Raw genomic sequence first — 21,417 nt, 5'->3', positions numbered from 1 at the left:
GCARTGTGTCAACAGGTCCAGGTCTCTATACTTAATAAATATACCCAATAAATGCTGAAAATGTTGTGTCTCTGAAGGAAACAAGCTTCAAAATTGTTAACATTTGGAGAGCAAAAAAATGCGGCATCTTTGTTTCTGCTTTATGAAATTCTTAGGTTTCAGCAGTCATGCACATGGTGCATATGGTCTGTCAGTATAATTTACCTGAGTTCATTCACCATTTCAGTCAGGGAAAAGCTCGCCACCTGTGCTACGTGGTCAAATATTGATAAATAATATATGTAGGAATTAGTGTAAGACGTTATATTAATGAGTTCCCACTAGGCAGAAGGAATTTGTATAATTAAGATAATTTATCTGTTAAAAAGTGAGTGTTTGAAGTTTCCAATGATTATCAGAAAATTATTTTAAAATCCACACTGAAAAAAAAAGAGAGAAAGGATGCATTTCCCTACAAAGGCAAGATAATGGAAYTCTGGAGCTTTGGAAAATTCTGAAATGCTAGACACTCATAAAATGTTTTGTTTATTCCAGATTTGTTATTCAACTCAAATAAAATGCCTTGTTTATTTAAGATTTGTTATTCAATGTAAGTACGGAGACTGACAAGAATGTTATGTAAGTAACTTTGTRAAACTTGCAGGACACAGCATCACCTTATTTACTTGGTTTTAAATGTCTGTTCAGTGCCATGAGCACACAAGACCTGTGCTTTATTTAAAGTTCTGATGGATAATTCAGGGCAGGTAATTTCATCTCCCTGTGTCTTCATTTTCTCACACTCATCTCTGTGCTGGAGGATACTGGGATGTGGTATTGGAAATATTAAGGGTTTGATTATCTCTTTCTGRGCATCGCTGCTCTTGCCTCAGGACAGCACAGAAATGACAAATGCACACAATTTTTCAGATTTCTTTGACCCTGCTTAGAAATAACAACTTTTGTTAGTTATGAGTTGTTTGTCACTGGCACACTAAAAACCAGGGGTGAAGTTTTGGTTCCATTAAAGACAATGTGGGTTTGCGATCATCCTCAGTAGGGTTGGGTTTCATTTGTCTTTGATGGGATTTTGCACACCATCTCATTTCAAACTACTCTTACTATGAGTTGCGCTAATATTCAGTTTTTAAGGGAAAACATCTCAGCTTCTTAGGAAAATCATCTCCTCTGGATGAATGTCATGCATGAGAAAAGTGACAAGGAGCAGCCATTTTATCCAGAAAGCTCCGAGTTATCACAGTCTGTCTTTAAATTTCTCACAGAAGAAGTAAAAAAGCCACCTAAACTGTTGTTTTGCCTCTGGAATCCGCACCTTCCTTCTGTACATCGAGGTATCAGATGTTTGAGGTGYTGCCCAAGAAGAACAGGCAGTTTATTGCTGCTCCCTCTGTTTCTCCCGAGCTGCAGCAATCAAAGGAACAAGGAAAGTCGTTTCTCCAAGGTGGAGCAGATATCTGTTAACATGCCTGCTGATTTTATGGCGGAGTAGAAGGAGCACGGCTTTAACTGCTCGCTGTAGAGCACCCTCAAACTTGCATTTATTTACATAGCATCCATGGCATTTAGCTGAAGAGAATTGATTAGCGAGGAGGCTGTTAAACAGCAGTCCTATAGCAGGCACTGCGCTGAGGATTAGGGGTTTATTTCACTAATTGGTGCCCTCCTGTCGTCTTTATGAGTCGCTTCTGAAAAAAAATAAATAAATAAATAAAGGAGCGCTCCAAACTGTGTTTGGAATAAAAGCAGAGCGATGCTTTTCACAGCACAGAAATCCCACAGATGAGCTCTTTCAGAAATGGGTTTAGGATTTTCCAGCCAAATTTTTCCTCTCTGGTGAACTCTTGCTGTATCCCTACCGTGCTGTTTAACACGCTGGAAACCAGAGCTGCAGCAGGCACATTAGGGATGATGGTGTCTCAGCTGTCCACCACAGCTGCCGGGGATGCAGGAGCCACACGCCTTTTGTTTTGAAGAATTTATTATCAGGGGAAGCASAAATAAAGCCCTCACCTCTGTGGTTTCAAAAGGTAATCAGAAAAAAGGGAGAAGTGCACCCTTGAGAGCAGCGCTGGTGGCTCCAGCGGGCTCCCGGAGGTTTCCAGGGCGTGGAGAGCACCACTAGAGGGCTCACAAAGTATTTAAAGGGTTATTACATGTGCTACGTGAAAAACTGTCTCATTTTMCTTTCTGTTCCTCCATTTGTGCAGGCAGAGAATTTCAGAGCTAAACCTGCTAGAGAATGCCCTGATTTTAAAGTCAGCCTGATGCAGTGTCACAGGGTCACCTCCATGTGGGGACACCTCCACCTCCTGACCTCTCCTGTGTAAACAGGATTTCCATGGAAAACCATTTCTGCCTGATAATGCTGCAGCCACCAGCCAGGGGTGGCTGTCCTGCAAAGTGACACCTGCCATSGCCAGTGCTTCCAGTGAAGGGATTCAGGGCATCAGGTGTAGCAGTATTAATGTATTTTATACATCAGTGCTTCAGAAAACAAAAAACCCAAAACAAGCAACCAACAAAAAAAAACCCCATACATTTCTTTCCCTTCCTCTTCTTATAAATTTTTGGATAATAGACTGTCAGGCATATGAAGATTTTGTTTTGTTGTATTGTTCCTATGGTCAGGGAGTCTAACAATTAGATAGGAAAACTATTTGTGGCAACTAATAAATAATGCTTATCCCTAAAACATGTTTCCTCTTAAGGATCAAGATCTATCTTAGTTGATGGGGGAGAATATTAAACTAGTATAACAGGTTTTCTTTTTTGTCCTAGCCCTGAAGACCTTGTTACAACATTTGGTGTTGAGAGTAGAAGTGTTCTAATAAATAGCCCCWAACTAAAAAATGTGAAGGCAATAATCACAGGAGTATTTCAATGCTAGCTGAAATTAATTTYCTTTTTTTTTTTTTTTACTCTTTCTTTTCCCTTTCCTCTCTGAAATACACTGCCAAGGGAATTATTATGATTACTCTGCATGTTTTGCAGATGGTTGGCTGCTGCTCAGTGTTCTCAAGAGAGGTCAATATCCTATAGCATCCAGCTTGGATGCTGCCCTACAGACCAGCTGAGCTATGGAAGCCCTTASTCAGCAAAGCTTTCGCTGACATGACTAATTAAAGTCTCTGGGATGTGTCACCTCCTCAAAGCTCAGACTGAAGCCCTTTCATCAGCTGGGACCTGATTTAACTCTCCTGTTAAACCCAGGGGATGTACTCCACCTGTGAGGAATGGAAGTTGAATTGGATTTTTAACTTTTTAAATATTTATATATATATGTACACAGATAAAMACATAAAAGCAGTAACTGATGTGTTCAGAAGTCATGTTCAAGGATGTTTGTAGGAGCTGCAGCTTAAACTCTAAAGGTTTTTTTATTAGGAACGCTAGAGACAAGAACATTGGATGTATCATGCCACTGCTGTGAAGAYGGGAAGTTTTCCAGCTTTTTGGCTTCACTTTGGGGCATTCAGCCCAGCAGTCTGGAGAGACCRTGCTGTGTGTTCACTTAACCTGCAGCTTTTGGTACATAATTGATAGATTTACCTTTCTGATCCCACTCCACACTGAATGGGAGAGAAAAAGGAGCAATACTGACAGAATGCTGTGATATCCACCTGCAGGGTCCCCMCTTCCCATAGAAATGCCAGTAATGKAGACACTCTGTATTTGCCCCTTTCCATGATTACACTGATTAAAGATCAAATTAGGAATAGCAGCTGCCCCAAGGGCTCTGTTTGGTTAGGATACTCACATCTGCCTCTCCTTTTAAAGAATGAGAATGATACAACAAACCCAGGTTTTCAGACCCAAAGAAGGTAAAGGATCAGTTGTTGCAGGTTGATTTGGAGCCCACCAGCCCCCGTGGCTGCCAGGAAGGCTGTGGATGTGGGTCAGGAGTGAGCATTGCTGCTTTCACTGAGAGTTTGCTCCTGCACATGGCATCAACTCCAGCTGCCCAGACCTTGGGGAAAGTCTACAGGGCTTCAGCCTTAGAGGGASACAAAGAATTCTCTGCCATTTGAGGTCTGCAGAGGACCACAATCACTCTGTTGTCCCCACGTACATCCTGAAAGAAAACTGGAAATCTGTCTGGATTGCAGCAGTATCATCCTTCAGGGCAGGAACGTGTTTCCCTGACACATCCATTTCACAGGGAATGCATGGAGGTGATAATGCTGATTAAACAGTCTGAGATTCTCAAGGCCACCTTGAGTAAAAACTGGATTTTCACATCCTTTATGTAGTTAGAAACTCTGCCCTCATTATCTGAACTGCACCCACAYGGGCAGCCCCTGCAAACGTGGCATTAAAAGTTTGAGTTTCAGATTTGTTGTTTAAAATTATTTCRGAACCAGTGACTGTCACAGACACATCTGCTCATCTATGTCAAGAAGCTGCAGTTCTTATCATTTGGGGTTGTGCAAACCTTGGATTTCTAAAATACAAATTATATATTTATGCTAGAAATTGATGGGTTTACTATCATTTATTTCAAGGTGGGTTTTTCATTTTGAACAATTTTCACAAACTTGGAGACCACTATTTAAATATGATGAGGTTATACATACCAATAACAGCAAATAAATTGCAAGCTAAAATTGATGATAAATTGATGATACATTTCTAGCTCATGCTGTTGTGCCTAGTTATTGCAGCACTGCCAACCAGCTCATGATAATTACATATTGCAAACAGAGCTCTGCAGAGGGGGAAAATCTTTGTTTTGGGTTTGTGTTACTTTCTCTGAACTTTATTGTCATGTTTGATTAATATCTCTTTTTATGTTTTGAGCTCATAGAGACAGGGAACTCAAATGCAAACCTCCTGATGGATCAGGAGAGCAAGGCTGGTTTTGACTCTTGTCAAAAGCACAACAACAATCTTAATTACAGAATCAGAGAATCTTAGAATGGTTTGGGTTGAAAGGGACCTTAAAGATCATCTCATTCTGCCCCCCTTTCCTCTAGACCAGACTAGACTGCTCAGAGCTCCATCCAACCTGACCTTGAACACTGCCAGGCATGGGGAGTCCACAATCTCTTGGGACAACCKGTTCCAGTGTCTCACCACCTTCACAGTAAAKAATTTCTTCCTAATATCTAATTGAAATCTACCCTGTTCCAGTTTAAAGCCATTATCCCCTGTGCTATCRTTACCTGCCCTTGTAGAAAATCTTGGTGTGTTTTTTTACCACAAAAACATAAAAACATGCAGTTCTTACTTCTCTTCGCAAAATCATTCTTGGCCAAGCTTGTTATTTCCAGAAGAGACAGCAGCCAGTCTTGTTTCTGCTTGTGAGAGAAGGAGGGGCTTTGGAGAGCACAGGGAAAGACCTGTTACACTCAGTGACCGCAGGTTTCTGTTGGTCTCTGCTTTTACCGTTTCCTAGAGTTCAAAAGCAAAYGTGTCTTTCCGTTCTCTTGCTGGATGTGAGCGTGGTTTCAATCCCAGAGCAGTGGTGGTACCTGGAGAGGAGTTTAGTCATTTTTGCTCTCTCATTTTACACTTTTATGTCCTTAACCCAGTTTAAATGGTCAAAGCACTCAGCACTCTGGGCCAGTGTTTTTGCTCACTCAATATGCAYACGGTCCCCAGCACTACAGGGTCCCACTCCAAAGCAAACATTAGGTGCATCTCTGATAGGAATGCTAAATAATTGATCACAGATCCCTAAATCACACAATGCAATGCAATTTCTTCTCCCGGATTTTCTTGCACTGTTATTTATGTCAGCCTACGGTATCGATAAAAGAAATTTGTAATGAAGTCCCTGAGATGCTTTGATTTAATGTGGTTACAGAGACTATCATTGCAAGTGGGAACAAATAGCTCTAATGGATTTTCTAGTACCTTGTTTTCATCATCCGTAATAGACTTTCATCTGTGCGGGTCGGAACTGTAGGATGTCCGTGTGTTCTGCACCCAGACTTTAACAGATCTATATTTTATGGCCCTACAGTAAAAGTAATTGCAGGTTTTATAATGTCTGTGTACTGTTCCGACTGAAAGCAATCCATTTAGAGACTTCTGGAAAGTTGAGTTGTTTCAGTTACAAGTGCACGAGCTGAGACGGGCTCCAGTCGTGCAGCCAGCCAGTTACCAGCCTCTTTTTAATGAGGACACATTCCAGAGGTCTTTCTTTTCCTTCCCCTATACCAAAATAGAAGAAATTTTTTGAACATGAGAGGTTTGAGCTGAAAGGATCCTGCCCCTGAGTTTGATCAGTTCAGAGGAAGTGCGGGAACGTGGAGGCCGGCACAGAAGATGCTGGAAGCGGTGGCGAGGGCAGGATGCCAGAGTGGCTGCTCGCCCTCTTCCCAAATCAGACCCTTCGGCTGCACCTCACACTTGACAAAAATCAAGAACTGATTTTGACTCAATGTCTGACCTCAAATTAGCTTTCAAAAGCCGTGCAACCGTTCTTGGCAATCTCACTGCAGGAAAGCAGGAACTAAGGCAATCTGAGAAAACCAAAATTACTTCTTTCTTTTTTCTTTTTTTCTTTTTTCTTTTTCCTTTTCTTTTCTTTTTTCTTTTTTCTTTCTTTTTTTCTTTTTTTTTCCTTTTTTTTCTTTTTTTTTTTTTTTCTTTTTCTTTTTCTTTTTCTTTTTCTTTTTCTTGGGGGGTTGTGTGTTAAATGACAGGGTAATTATACCTAACACCAGAGGGTTCTGCCAAACATTGGTACCTACACAGCCCTCCCCAGGGCTGCCTCCTGCCCCCATGGCAACAGCCAGCCCTGCAGCAAGAATCTGGCCCAAGGAGCAGGAGAAGGTAACAGAGGAATGTGGCTTTTTAAAGGTACAAATGACCTCTAAATGCCWGTTCTGTTGTTTGCACATCTCAAGACCAAGAATAACTCAGTGCTAATGTTAACAGTTCCTTTTTACTGTATGTGATGAATGAATTAATCCTACTATGACCAGAATAATTAATCTTGTTTGACACTCCAGGCAAAAAATCCAATATGCTGGATTCCACAGACATGGCAGTGTTTCATAATATTCTGCTTTTTTTCTCAATATATAATTAATAAGGAGAGTAGGGAATCCAGAAGAATTSCCCAGCATTAAAATAAGCAGAAAACAGAAAGTTAAGGTATTTGGGGTTGAGTCTCAGCTATTTCAATTCCAGTRTCAATTGAAAGGAAAGTCCCCAACTGAGAGACAGACGAGATCCATTTGCAGCTAGCTACAACACAGGTGCCACTTCCTAAACTACCTGAAACTATTTTTTTGGTCATGACATGAATTATTTATCTCAGTGATTAGTCTAATTTTAAAATGTTACTGTTTTCACAACATGCTCCTTGGCTGGACTGCTCCAGATGTACCAGCTGGAAAGAAAGGGGTAACCAGCTGTACCTCTGGCATTGTCAGTCTCCCAAAAGCAGCCATTCAGCACAAAAACTTGTGCACAGCTCAGTGGGGAAAAAAAAGTATTCTATATTCATAAGGGTAAGCAATTAGAGAATCCTTGTACTAATCATGTCATTTTTAATTTTCAGAATGGCTCCCCAAAGATTTTTCTTGACTCAAACAATACACATTCTTCCTCCAGCTCCAGAAAACCAAGAGAATCAAACAGGAATTTCCAAATACCTTATTTTTTGTCTTAAAAATTACCTCCTCTCCCAATGCACACACATTATCATCTTATCATATATCAGGTTATATTTTCTTTCCCCTGTCCAGCTGAGGATGGGAGTGATAGGGTGGCTTTGGTGGGCACCTGGTATCCAGCCAGAGTCAACCCACCACAACTCATCAGACATTTCCTGGAGGAAAACCATCAGCAGTGAGAGCTGAATCAGACCCCCAGAGTGTGTTAGTCATCCATGGAGCCAAACCTAATGTCCTGGAACTCTTGGTCTAACCRAGCTCAAGCTCTGCAGMAGAGACAGTGGARAWTCCTGGAACCTTTATTTTAATGGGATCTCTTTGGGCGATCCTGTGTTCTCCCATGGGGGCAGGGCTGGATTTTGGAAATCCTCTCTGGGGCAGTGGGCATGTTGTCTGAGCCAGGTGTTCTGAGGCCCAACACACTATCAATCCTGCCACAAAGCAGTTTCCAAAAGTGTGATGCCAGAGAAGGACAGGACTGGGAGCACAACCAGCAGCCACAGAAACAGACCCATTCCCCAGCAGCAAGGACCATGGTGCAAGCCCAGGTTTGCCAGTACTCTATTTTAATCACTCTGCAAACATTTTTTCTTTCAATTGCTTCACCATCTCAAAACATTTGCTTCTGTTTGATTCACAAATATGGTGTAAAGTTTATGTTTGTTTGGGTTTTTTTTTAAGGAGCTTTTTACAAGTTGAAATCCTGTATTTTCAGCTGAGGCAGTTGCAGACTAACCCAACCACTGATGGCTACAACATTGCCTTGTTTTTTCTGCACTCATTTCAGTGTGTCTAGCTGGTATTTCTCATTGTGCTGTTCAATTTAYAACAGGACTACCCTTCAGCATATTTGTGTACAGGGCCAACCACAATAGGGCTCCATTTCATGATTGTGTTGAGGCAACACCCAAGGAATAATAATAAATGACATGACACAACTGAGCTGACTCACACCTTTGTAAAGCCCAGCTCTTTTTGAGGGACMCAAGAGCACAGATAAAAACAGCCACAGGCAGCAAAGAGCCCCTTCTGAACAGCTCCTGGTAACTCATTCAAGTCAGGGGTCATAAACAACAATAGCACAGCTGTTACATAAATGGGATGCTTACAACTGCACACAGAAAACCTAAAAATTTCAGCAACAAACCCATTAGCTTTTACTACATGAGTGGTACAGGACCTGCTGTTTCAGTAGGGCTCTGCTGGGTCACATAAAACCTGTAGAGAAAACACAGAGAAGTCTGGCACCCATCCATTCCTCCATCTGTCTGAGGGCAGCTGGGACTGCCCCAACAATCCCCCAGACTCGGGGATTCTCTGGTGTGGCAGCCACTGCTGGGGTGTCAGAGCTGTGACCAACACATCCCCAACCTCAGCTTGCAGGGAATGCCCCATATCATCTCTCATTAATGCTTACAATAAAAGCTCCTTTTTTTTTTTTGCAGCTGTTTTGATCAGCCCTGCTCCTAGGTTATGTATTTTCAAAATAACGAAATCACAGACATTCAGCAGCACTTCTGGATCATCTCACCACTCTGTGACCATATCCAGCACAATCCACTTCAACAGAAATTTTAAAACTGTTTTCTACCACATCCTATTAACATCAGTAATCCACAGTTCCATGCAAGACAGTGGAGAACATATTTTGAAAAACACATGATGGGGATTAAAGGCACAGGAGAAGGGACACAAGGCAGAGACATCCTGAGCCTGGGCCTGTTGTTTTTTCCCAAGGGTATTTCTGGGTAAGGTGTTTTTCTTTTCTCCCCCCCTGCACTAGATAGCTCTCCTAATTTGTTATGACTGTAAAAAAACAATAACCTAGGATGAAGGAATTAGATTTAGTCCTTTCACTTAGTTAATTTCCATGATCTAATATTTCCCTCATGTTCCAACATAACACTGTGCTCTGCTGACGACATCAGGGCTGAGGAAGTCTCTCAGAAGTCGGATTCAATTCAAGGGCAAGGCAGACCAGAGACCACTTAGTTCCCCAGACAAAGTATTCTTGGTTTACTGTGCTTGTAGGTGAGCCAGAAGCTGTAATGAAAACACTTAGGAAACCAAGTGCCCTTGGATATAGAAGATCAATAATGTTCTCAACAAAGTTGAAAACAATTCAGAACACAGTGTCTCACCAACTTGTACTGTAATGTTTTACTGTAGCTTCTGTGGATCTCATTTTTTGGCAATATCTTGGAACAGCAATCAATCCTTGCCCAGGGTATGACTTCCTTGCCATTTATTCTGTTTTCCAGCCAGTGGCAACAACAGCTATTTAAGAACAACTAAGCACTGATGTGTTGCTAATGTTGAGCGTTCACTGTATGTGTAGCAAGGATCAAGACCCTTTGATGCTGGATACTACAGATGAAAAGATCCCCAGATGCCCATTGCTGCAGCATCTGAGGAGATTTTGCATAAAATAAACAGCAATGGAAAGTCACCAGTAGGCTTCCTACCCTTTCATCCAGCAAAAAAAAAAAAAAAAGAACATTACCACAAAGACAGTAGACACTACAAAGAAATGGACTGTCTATCAAGGGGGCTGAGCTTGTATGTAAGGAGGAAGAGAAGCAATTATTTTAACAATGTGGGGATTAGGGTTTTGTGGCAGCAAAATAAAATAAAAAAAAAAAAAGTTGGGTTTCTGGGACTGCTTCCTGGTATGTGTTACTTTTGTTTTTCTGTTGGTCTGTATTTTATGTTTGCCAGAAATGTCAAAGTGTGAGAAGGAAGATTTTGGTTTGTGCTCATATATTATGAAGGAAGTAAAGCAAAGCAATCCATCAATCCAGTAGCTGGTGTTTAATTTCCTTTCTTCCTTAGCTCTGCTTCTTCTGCTCTTCCAAGAGGATGGGAACTGCCTCATTCACAGGAAGTATAACAAACCTTCAACTTCAGAAACAAAAAGCATTAYTGAGCCTTTGGGAAATTCTCTGAAYAGCACTGTCYGTCTCCTCCTGTGGCAAAACACTGCAGCAGAGACAGTGCTGATGGAAACGAGTGGCAGAGGAATATTGCAAAATACACGTGACTGTAGAGACCAGTATTTGAGGCTATTTGAGGGAGCTGAACTCTGGGATATGCTGGGAAAAGCACTGCAAACTGCTGGATGGGACGGCATTACTGAAAACTGAGCAACAGCAAGGACAGGGCACGTGCAGCCGGAGGAAAACAAATGTTATCACCCAAAATATTTAAGCCAAGTTATACATTCAGTGCTTTTAGGTAACTGCTGGATGTGAGTAAAGAGCAATATTATCCTTGTGCCCACAACCAGCTCAAATTTTTGGTTTTCCAGTTTCTTCTYCACAGAGTTGTCAAAAGAACTTATTTGTAAGCAAACTCTGGACATTGCCTAAACTTGGTTTCTTMTCCCCAGATTTCCCATCTCAGCTGCACCAGCAGGAGCAGCACTGGCAGAGTGAGCAGTGAAAAGCCCCTGGGGTGGTGATACCCCCACCAAAACACCGCTTCCACCCCTGGGAACAGGACAAGCACCCCTCAGCAGCCACACCCTGTGGGATTTCCCCCAGTTTATATCTGATCTCCAGCCCACAGCCAAACTGAGCCATCAGGATTACAGGTGACCAAAGGAAAAGTACTCTCTTTCTCCTTGGCATCCCTCCTTCTTCCCAAATCCCAGCCTCCTCCCTCACCTGAATCAATCCAAAGCTGCAGAGGTAGAATCACAAGCTAAAAGGGGGAAAAAATAGGGAATATGGAAAAAGCTTGTCATCAAAAGGGGTTACTCATAGCATCATGAGGAAGCAGGGTGATTATACTCACTTCACACAGAGCGATAGAAACAATAGGATTACTCACACCATTTCAAACCCTAATGAAGTGCATCAGTTACACTCCCACAGCAACCTGGAGAAGGAAGGAGAGTAAAACCTGCTGGTTTAGCCTAATAAGGACTTCATGAGAGAATCACAGATATGGTTTGTCACAAACCTGCTGGGGACAGCAGTCCTGGGGTTTCTGTACGTGCTCAGCAGCCCAGTGGAGAGAGAGGGGAAGCACAGATGTGTGTATTTTTTGTGTTTTTCCCACCACCTCCTCTTCCAGTGTCATCCTTAACATAATCAATTCAGAAGGTAGAGAGTAGGTAGAGGGAAGGTAGGTACRAAATCAAAGGAGGAAGTTCACCATCAGCTGTTTTGAAACTTTGAACAATGCACTTTATATTTCATTTAAAATCTTTTTTGACGTGCCAAAAGGACAGAGGAACAGGACAGATCTTCTTGAGTKCAATTCTACAACCAGACCTCCTGAAAAGAGCAAGAGCTGCATTGACTTCATGCCTGTGACTGGGAAGGCAGTACCTGTAAATGGAACCAATGAAAGGAAACACACCCTCTGAAATTTGATGATTTCCCACCTGAGACCACCTCATGATAAAGTCCAAGACCTCAGAATCTGTAATCCTTGATTTTGTGTAAGATTGAAATAATTCAAAATTAATTATTCACTTCATACTTAGAAAAGTGCTTTCCTGCCTCAGATGCAGCTTTGACCCCTCTAGTATAATGTTACAAAAATAAATCTAAAATGTAAGTATAAAAATAAAACTTAAAATTAACATAATGCATCCCAAAATATATTGATATGAAGTGAAATTTTTCATAAAGGTGTTGGTGAATTAATTGGGTTCTGTGTTGAATCAGCACTYGCTAAGCCTCCATCCCACTCAGGAGTTTGTGTTCTTTTTACACCTATTCCTTTTCAGCAGAAAAGCTTTCCCAATGTTTTTGATGGCACCATGATAACTTCTTCATAACATTTGTGCTTCAAATTCCCTTTGCTTACATTGAAAAAATAATCACACAGCTTAATTATTTTTTTTTTATTTCACTTCTTGCCAGTAGAGCACCACCAGSTTCATAAGAAGCTTGGAGCTGTTCAGTTTGAATAATCCCAAACAAAATTGTGCAAAGACTCCTCAGTTTGCCTTACTCCTTCYCTGAATGTCTSAGATCTCCAAAGGCATAAATGGAAYCCTGACATCAACTCAAACTTTTTGCAAGCAACCCATTGGAGTTTCTGTTTATTATCATATGATGCTACAATACCCCCTCTCTTAAGAAAGGCAGTGTTTAATTGACCAAACAAGGAAAACAAATGCTTCCCCAAGGCATAAATTCCATGAACTGTTTGGATGTTTTCTATGAAGCCACAAACAACTTCTGTCAGCATTTGGGAGACTTAGATGCTGGTTTTGAATGGACTGAAGYAAAGAAGAGGCAGTTTCAATGGGATTTTGCAGTTTCAACAAGTTTCAAGACATTCCAGGGGAAATATTACTTGTTTTATAACATGGCTCATAAATAAATGAAGTTTTCAGGATGGGTTTTATACTCTGACTAAAATAAATTTAAGTTACTTATATCAATACAGTAGAATAACAGAAAAAAATATGGTTATGTTACCAACTTACAGGGGACAGTCAGGCCTGCACTTGAAACCTTTTAAATATGTTTGTGTTTAATGTGTCCCTGCAATYAGACTACATGTGGAAACACTAAGTGCAGCTTTATGGACTTTTGGGGGCTCTGTGCAGCTGCTGRGATATAATCCACAGATGATCCAAAYRCAGGAAAAGAAAAGGATTCAGTTTTTAATACCAACATCATTTGCTGACTTCATGCTGGTACAGTGTAGGTGAACATAAGACTGTAGAGAGGAGCACTAATTATTGTTCTTTCTAAACAAATGAAAAACGCTAAACCAGCATTTTCACAACCAGAAAAAAAAAAAAAAAAAAAAAAAAAAAAAAAAAAAATCTCTTCAACTTTCCATGGTCTTTGCATTGAAAAAAAACATTGGCAAGCAGTAACTCAGGTTCTAAAGCCATTAAATTCTTGAGGATGTCTCAGCACTGTCCTTAGGATCAATGAATCAAAGACATACCACTGTCTCACTCACAGGCAAGTTCCCTGTTTTTCCCCCTAAGGGGGAGCATTCCAGGAAGGATGTTGTTGCCTTTTACACAGAAATGTGATACAGTGAGGCTGGAAGGAAGAGATAGAGATACCTGACTGGGACAGGTTTGGGTTACCCAAGAGCTGATGTTTTTCTCTATGTAACTGAAACAATCTGTAAGTGCTCTGATGTGCATGATTGCCTGAAAACTGAATGCTTGATACACCCAGTCAGAATGTGARGCATATATATGTGATTTCAGCTTGATCAACCCAGGGGATATAGTTCTAAACTCAGGAGTCAGTTTAGATACCATTCAGACCATATTCAGAAAATAAATATGGAATATCAATCCATTTTGCCCAACCTRCACAGCACCAGACAGGATTAATCCCAATAAATAGGGTTATTTTGACTTCTGATTTCCCTAGCATGATTTAAGTATTTCAGTTTATCAATTGCTTCTAAGCTCCAAGATTTTAAAATGCCARATTCTACCAAGAAGTAGCTGTGGCATGAGGTTTAGTGGCATAAACTCTTGGATGCTTCAGACATCTTCAATGCAACCAGGTGTAATTACAATTTTTAATTACATGGGAATGCTGTAACGCAGCCTGTTGTGAGCAGGTGACCATCCCCAGTTCAACCAAAGCAAAGGGCTTTGAGCCCTTCCCATCTGCAAATATGTCCYATTTGCCTGAATTGTTGGTTGAGAAAACAACTTTACTTCTTGGCCGGTAGATGGGTATCTACTAGGAAATCTGATAAGCCAGCTAGTGTCCATTTTGGAGAGGCTACTGAGCATATTTCCTTAGAAGATGATAATTTTGAGCAACATTCCTTTCAATTGCCTGGATTTAAACCCACAGACCTGAAAGCTATATTATCTTCCTTAACTGCACTGTGAACTTCTCAAATGTGCCTCAGTGACTTACATTTCTCACTACTGCTCATTTTTGATAGAGTGCTAGAAAATAGAGTCTTCTCACCTGGGTTTTGGTTTTGAACAAAATCAAAATTTGAGGTCAAGTTTTGCCCTCAACCTTTTTAATGTGCAGTGGAGCTTATGCTTCTACATAAATTCACCTTGGAGAAGAAAATAGCCTTTGGAATTCTGAATAAAATTTGAGGGATGAAAAACTYATATTAAAGGCAAGAAAACACTCATATTAAAGGCAAGAAAACACTCCTACACAACTCTTCCATAAGGAGTCAACTCATAATAAACATCCAGAATTTAGAAAATATAGAAAAAAGCAACCTTGAATAATTAGGGTTTCCAATTATTGGTTACTAACTAGAAATTAGCAATGCTATTAAAATGCCACTTCATTTTCCATGAAAGATTGGCACATTTAAAAAAATTAATTCCTTTTATTTTTTGTTAAGCATTATGRCAGAATAATGTTATTTACCACCCTAGCTATTCAGAAGTACAAATTAGATTTTAAGTACTAACAGGACCCCCAGAGTATAACAAATTTTAGTTCAAAGGACTGTGTACCATAAAATTCAAAGTCAAAATTGCTTTGCTTATAATTTTCCTGYTTTAAAAGTATCAAGCAATCCAAGTGAAGAAACCCAATCCTATGCAATCTGCATGACCAGCTGGCACAGGTATGCAAACAAATGAAGAACAGAAAGCAAAAGCTAATAATTCCAACCAAACGTAATTAATTACAGAATAATTAACCCTGATACTAATAATATCAATACTATCAAGAGATTCTTCTGCTCCCTTTGTAACAGATTGTAAATTCTGTGGTTTTACAGTACATGAGTTAATGCCATGCAGTTTGGAATGTTCTCAAGGTCAGCATGTTTGGCTTCAGAGTTYTGCTATATGAAAACAAAAATAAAACTTTGCAAAATTTGCAATCTAATCCAATTCTGAGTTCAGCTCACATCTTCCAGAGGCTCTGTGTGTTCAGATCTACCAAGTTTTTGGCTGTGATCTATATGTAATTAGAGAACAAGCAAGCAAAGAAATGTTTTTTAACRTAGCTGCATGAGGTTTCCCAAAAGAGTTTCCAGGCTTTTAAGGGAAAATCCASTTCATCAATATAGCAAATCTTTTCAAAATCATTTTTGCAAAGGATAAGAAAAAAAAGAGTGTTGCTGTGTCATGGACAGGATGTCGAACAAAGATGCTTTAGTGGTGACAGTGGTATAYATCTCCCACCATATCTATTTAGTAGTTATGCTTAGGTAGCAATAAAAATGAAGGATGGATCATTATTGATTATGGGATGGAGGCCAGGCTGGTGTCTGAGCAGTTGGAGTAATCTGAACTCTGTAGACTGCTGGATGCTCCTCTGTGGCACAGAGTACAAGCTACGAGTTTAATGGAAGGAGTTTCTATAAATAACTTCTCTTCTACTCCATCTCAGGTTGGATAAATGCAGCCACCACAGAAACCAGTACCATATCCCACCTGAAAATGCTGATGGGATTGTGACAAGATAAATACTGCAAGTTACTTGAGGGATCTTTTTAAGAATTTGTAGTTCCAGCTTATTTGACATTGACAAAATTTGACACATGCACACAAAAATATTATAATTCACTTTCATGTCTGATTTTAATAGAAAATAAGAGTCATTGAATCTGCATTACATTCTTTCCCAAATTGTCTCTGTATCTCTTTCCCTTGCATCAAGAAGATTTTATTTCCGTCATTATCAGATTCAAAGATACTCAGTACAGACTTCAGAAGTACCTGGCTTAATGTTGCTGTATCACCCACTACACAAAYCAGTTTGAAGATATGTCTTCTTTACTTAATTAAAATGGGTATGTACCACTATCAAAGGATTTTTTTCTGTCTGTGAGCAGTCTCTGACTGGGGCAYCTGTGTGTTTCTTCAGTTCCACTAACACCAGGAGAGATACATGAAGGAAAACCACGTATTTCTCCAGAGAAATCTGTGTCTCTTCAATAAGGTCAGTTTGTTTTCACACAATTTAAGCTGCATATTGGTCATGGTGTAGCCTGCAGAAAATTATTATGAATTTAAGAAAAATAGGTTGTGATGTCATTTCCACATCCTGAACTGTCTGGGAAAATCTTTCTTCACCTCTCCCTTTTTCACCTGAGCATTGAGAATATAGAGGAGTTTGGAAAGTTTCAGCAAATGACCTGTTTATTAATAATAGAGACTTCTTAGGCTTATGGAGCATGTTGCAGGCATTTAGTTAGCTATAGCATTGTGATTAAGCATCCAGAATATGAAAGCTGAAGTGCAGTGTTCATGTAATTTTGCCACTGGCTTAAGATTTGATATTAATCCAAGATGTTTCACCTGGCAAGGGCCAAAAGCATATCTACAGACACATTTCAATCTCATCCCACAGCAAGACACAAATAAATAATGTGTCTMATAAAGTCATATAAAGTGAAGCTGAATACCATAACCGGCTGCATATTCCTTCCTTCCCTCCTACTTTAATTATGCAATCAATAATAAAATGTTTAAATCGATAATTTTGAGGCTGTGAGCTCAAAGCCAACACCACTGGAGGAGATGCTGTGGGAGGTGCAGTGCCAGAGATGCATTTTCATAATAGTTGTGTCCTGCATTTAGTGCATCAATCTATAGATCAGCACATCTTAAGAGAAAATCCATGGGATTTTCCCATGAACCAATGTCCCTTTTCTACTCCTTTGGATTCAACTTTTTCTGTCTTGACTTGAATCCTTTTACAGGGGATGAACCTGCTCAAGAGAAAAAAAACACTTCCAACTTCACAAAGATACTTCAATCTAGAAATAATTGAGAGAGAAAGCTGGGCTCTCCAAGCTTTCCCAGCTCAGTGCTCTTCTCTTTCCCTATCCTAAAATGCTTTCCAAACATGCAGCATGGAAATGACTCGTAAATGAAAGCGATCGTGAAGGACAGGGCAGAGCCTGTACAAACTGAGGACAGGCTGAAGCAAAGGGCTGAGAGGTCAGTCCCTGTCCCAGCAKCGTTCCCGGGCTGGCTGCAGTGCCCATGGTCCAGGTCAGGGGAGAGGCTGCAGYCCCCACACAGATTTTCACCAGCCCTGATCCGAGGGAGCAGCTYTTTTGTCAACCCCGACATGAGTCAGACTGCTGCTGAAGGAAATCATTTTGTTTACAGCAACGGGAGGGGAATAGCTAGGGCAATTAAAATAATTTCTTGTTTCATAATACAAGCCATACCAAGAATGCCTGTTAGCTGCATTTCAGCGTCAGGTACTTAAAAAACAAACAAACAATCAATCAGGGAAAGTAGGTTCTAATTTCACAGAGGCTTGTTAGTAAAAAGTAATCTTTATTTAATGCCCAAATCTTCCTTGCTGCTGTGCCTGGCAGACACYCAGTCCACATTTTTGCTCCCTGGAGGCAGCAGTGGGTGGACTGGGATGCCTACAGGGGTTACTGTCCTTTGCTGCCTACCTGAGGTTTTACCTGTTGCTGAAGGCTGTGGATCAGGGGGTGTGCAGCTGTTTGTGGGGGATAAGAGGAGAGGGAAACATGAACCTGTCACCCAGTTCTCCTTCCCAAGGCAGTTGTTGGCAGGGAACTCTCAAACCTCTCGTGTATGTGATGCTGCAAGTGCCCAGGGCCAGCCTGGCTCCAGTTAAATGCATCCTTTTCAAAGTTTCTCCACAGACTTCACCACCAAACACAAGATTTGCAATAATGGTGTCTCATGTAAGGCCTGACTGACTCATGAAGGGAAGATTTATTTTATTTGTTTCAATTTTTTGTATTTTACAACTGTGTGCTGCACGGCAGAGCTGAAACCCAAACACGTTCCACCTGCTGGCAGCACCTGTCAAGTCCAGAAAGAATACCAAAATGCTGATGTGTTCCATCACAGTTAATATTTCTCGAGACCCAAATATTTACAGGGAATTTTCCAAGCAATTGGTTGGGAAGGAATAATAATCCTCCTTTCTCACGTACACACACAAATGTACAGCTCYGTGCTGCAATTCTGAAGAGCCACATTAAATAATGTATGTGCTGCTCGTGGACATTTTGCAGCAGGGAGAAGTGAAATTCACAGTGTTACATATTTCATTATTTGTTCAGTCCTATTGCTTGTTAACTGTTTAGAGAAGTAAAGCAATCTCCCCCAAAACTCTTTGATGTGTCCTGGGTTGAATTTCTGGAGGAATACAAAATTCTTTGGATGGAGCAGCAAAGCAGGATGACAACTCCATCCTGGCAGATTCCTAAACTGAACAGATCTGATTCATCTGCAATTCTGAGTAAACAGACAGGTAGGTCTTGCTGTAAGGAAACAATAACCATTTATAGAAGTGCTGATAATTTATTGAAGTGCTGATAATTAACGTTTATCAGTTGCAAAGGGTTGTGATGAATTCTCTACCACTGAAAATACTTAAATCCCAACTAGAATTTTTTTTCCCAAAAGAGTCATTCCAATTCAAACAAGAATCTGTTCAAAGTCTTCAGACATATGTTGCTGCAGAAATTCTAAAAAGATTACCACAGTGGCCTTTTGCTGTTATTGTCTCATCAAGAGTTTTTTAGGGAAAGACAACCCTGCCATGGGCACAATGTCAGAAGCAAGGGCTGGTCTTTGTCTAAAGGAGGTTTCAGTGTAAGGCTGAGATAAGAAGCAACTAAAGGATACAGGAAAACAGGACAAACTGAACTACACAACAATGCCAGGACAAAATTCTGAATCTGTWGATGCTTTTAAGACACTGCCAACCTCTGAAATCTCAGGAAGTTTCAAATACTTCAGAATAAAACATGTCAATAATAATTTCCCAATCTTTTATTTCTGGAGGGAAAAAAAGTAACTGTTCTGTAGTAACTTTCTGATTCAGTTCCCAGTGGCTATACCAACCAAACATCTCAGACAGCAGCAGCAGAAGCAGAACTTCTGTTTTGTTTTGAACCACTACAGACTGACACCAGAATTGTTTAAATCTCACAGCCTAGGCGAGGCCAGGTCTGGACAACACTTGGAACAAACATCCATGGTCTGTGGTCTCCTGAAGGAATCCATACCCATCTTGATTTCTTTACTGGAAGAACYTCAGCCATGGTGGAAGACTGTTAACAACCATCCATGAATGCACATCTTGTGTCCTGTCAGGTTAATTATAAAAAAAATCCCACAATGTCCCTATGAATCTGCAGAATATRTTTTACCTCTGTTCTAAAGAAAATGAAATTAAATTAGATGTTAGCTTATGTTCTCAGATGTAAATTATGTAGCATCATTTCAATTTAACTACCAAAATATTAGATATAACTGAATCTAAGGAAAACAAAATAGCTAAAATGAAACATATCCTCCAGTATTATTTTTTATTTATAAATCATTATGCAACTGTGAATCCCTGAAACTAGTTTTAATTGATAAATATTGCATAAGATCTGTCTTAAATCTGTTTCTTAGAGGTGATTTGCATTTTAAAATGGACTCTAACTCTGTAGTGCGGGCTTACGTATAATAAATATTTAAGCAGACATATATCTTCAAGAATTAAATATCATTAATGGTAATTGAAAGGCCACAGCTTGTGAAATGTATTTGGAAATCTTTTCCATATGGTAAAAACATCAGGCAGAGGAAAGAAGATGATGATGATGCCCAGCCCAGAACACAGCAGCCTGAATTCCCAGTATTTTGTCAAGAGGGTTGGTCACATTATGGTCTGCAGTCAGGTTTTTTGGAAACTGGTGTTGCACCCATTACCCTGCAACAGGGGCAAATCCAAAGAGTTTCCCCAAACCTCACACCCAGCTCCTCATCAGTTAAAAAAACAACTGGAGGCATTTGTTCCTGTACCTCTGGTCTTGCAGGTGCAGCTCTAACCAAGGAGAGCCCAGATTTACCTATTTGACAATGTGGATGKGTTTAGAGAGAGGTTAAYTKKTCAAAAGACAGCCACAACTCTTGTTCCAGGCTTGGAAAGCATTTGGGGATCGTTTAATTCATCTCTTTATTTCCCATTRCAGATCTGACCATGTTTCTAAGTGCTGTTGGAGCCCTATGGTCTTTTGTAGCTGAGTACAAAATCTTTTCATAATAAAAAAGGCAATTAACAAATTGCAAAGRAAATATTCCATCATGGGAAATATAATTCTACATGTATATTATAGAAAAAAAGGAACAGAAATCTGATCTTGACTGTGGTCACCTAAGTTAATAATACTATTTCCATACATAGCACTAATTACTTGCTTCATATACTTGCTGGATTGATGCCTACAACCAAAGGCCAGATTTAAATTGGAAGGAGTGGTGGGAAGATAGAACAGTAGAGAGAAAAAGAAACACTGCATATTCTTTCCTCAGATATTTATTGCTTTCTTTCATTTCTTCTTCCTTTTTTCTTTTACTCATTCTGTATTTAGGTTTTCCTCCTTGCCAATTTAATCCATTATTTTTGTCGTTCTTATCTTTAAAGTATGGAATTTTCTTTCTGATTWCACCCACCAATTGCAACAGGTGGGAGTAAAAAAAGGTTTCTTTGCCTCAAAGGGCAGTGTTGCAGTGAAGAAATGACTGTGTAAAAGTGAAATCCTCTCATGGAGCAAAATCACTGCTTTTTGCATGAGGGACATTCGAGTTACTTTTTTTGAGAGCAGCATACTGATTGTCTGGGTGTTTGCAGGAAAGAAAGAGCTGGCATGGCTGAAGGTGCGAGAGCAGACCCCTGCTGCATCTTGTGACATTAACAGGGTCACCTGTCCGGCCTCATGGGGTGGCATTGGCTGCCACCACCACATGGGGAAGATGAAAGAGCAGCAGGACCAGAGGAGATCACAAAATCACAGAATCACTGAATGTGCTGAGTTGGAAGGGAGCCACAAGGATCACTGAGTCCAACCATGGCCCAGCACC

Source organism: Malurus melanocephalus, unplaced genomic scaffold (assembly GCF_030028575.1).
Source record: "Malurus melanocephalus ecotype Western Australia unplaced genomic scaffold, MMel_1.1 scaffold_348, whole genome shotgun sequence".
Taxonomy (NCBI): Eukaryota; Metazoa; Chordata; class Aves; order Passeriformes; family Maluridae; genus Malurus; species Malurus melanocephalus.
Note: the sequence above shows the minus strand (reverse complement) of the source record.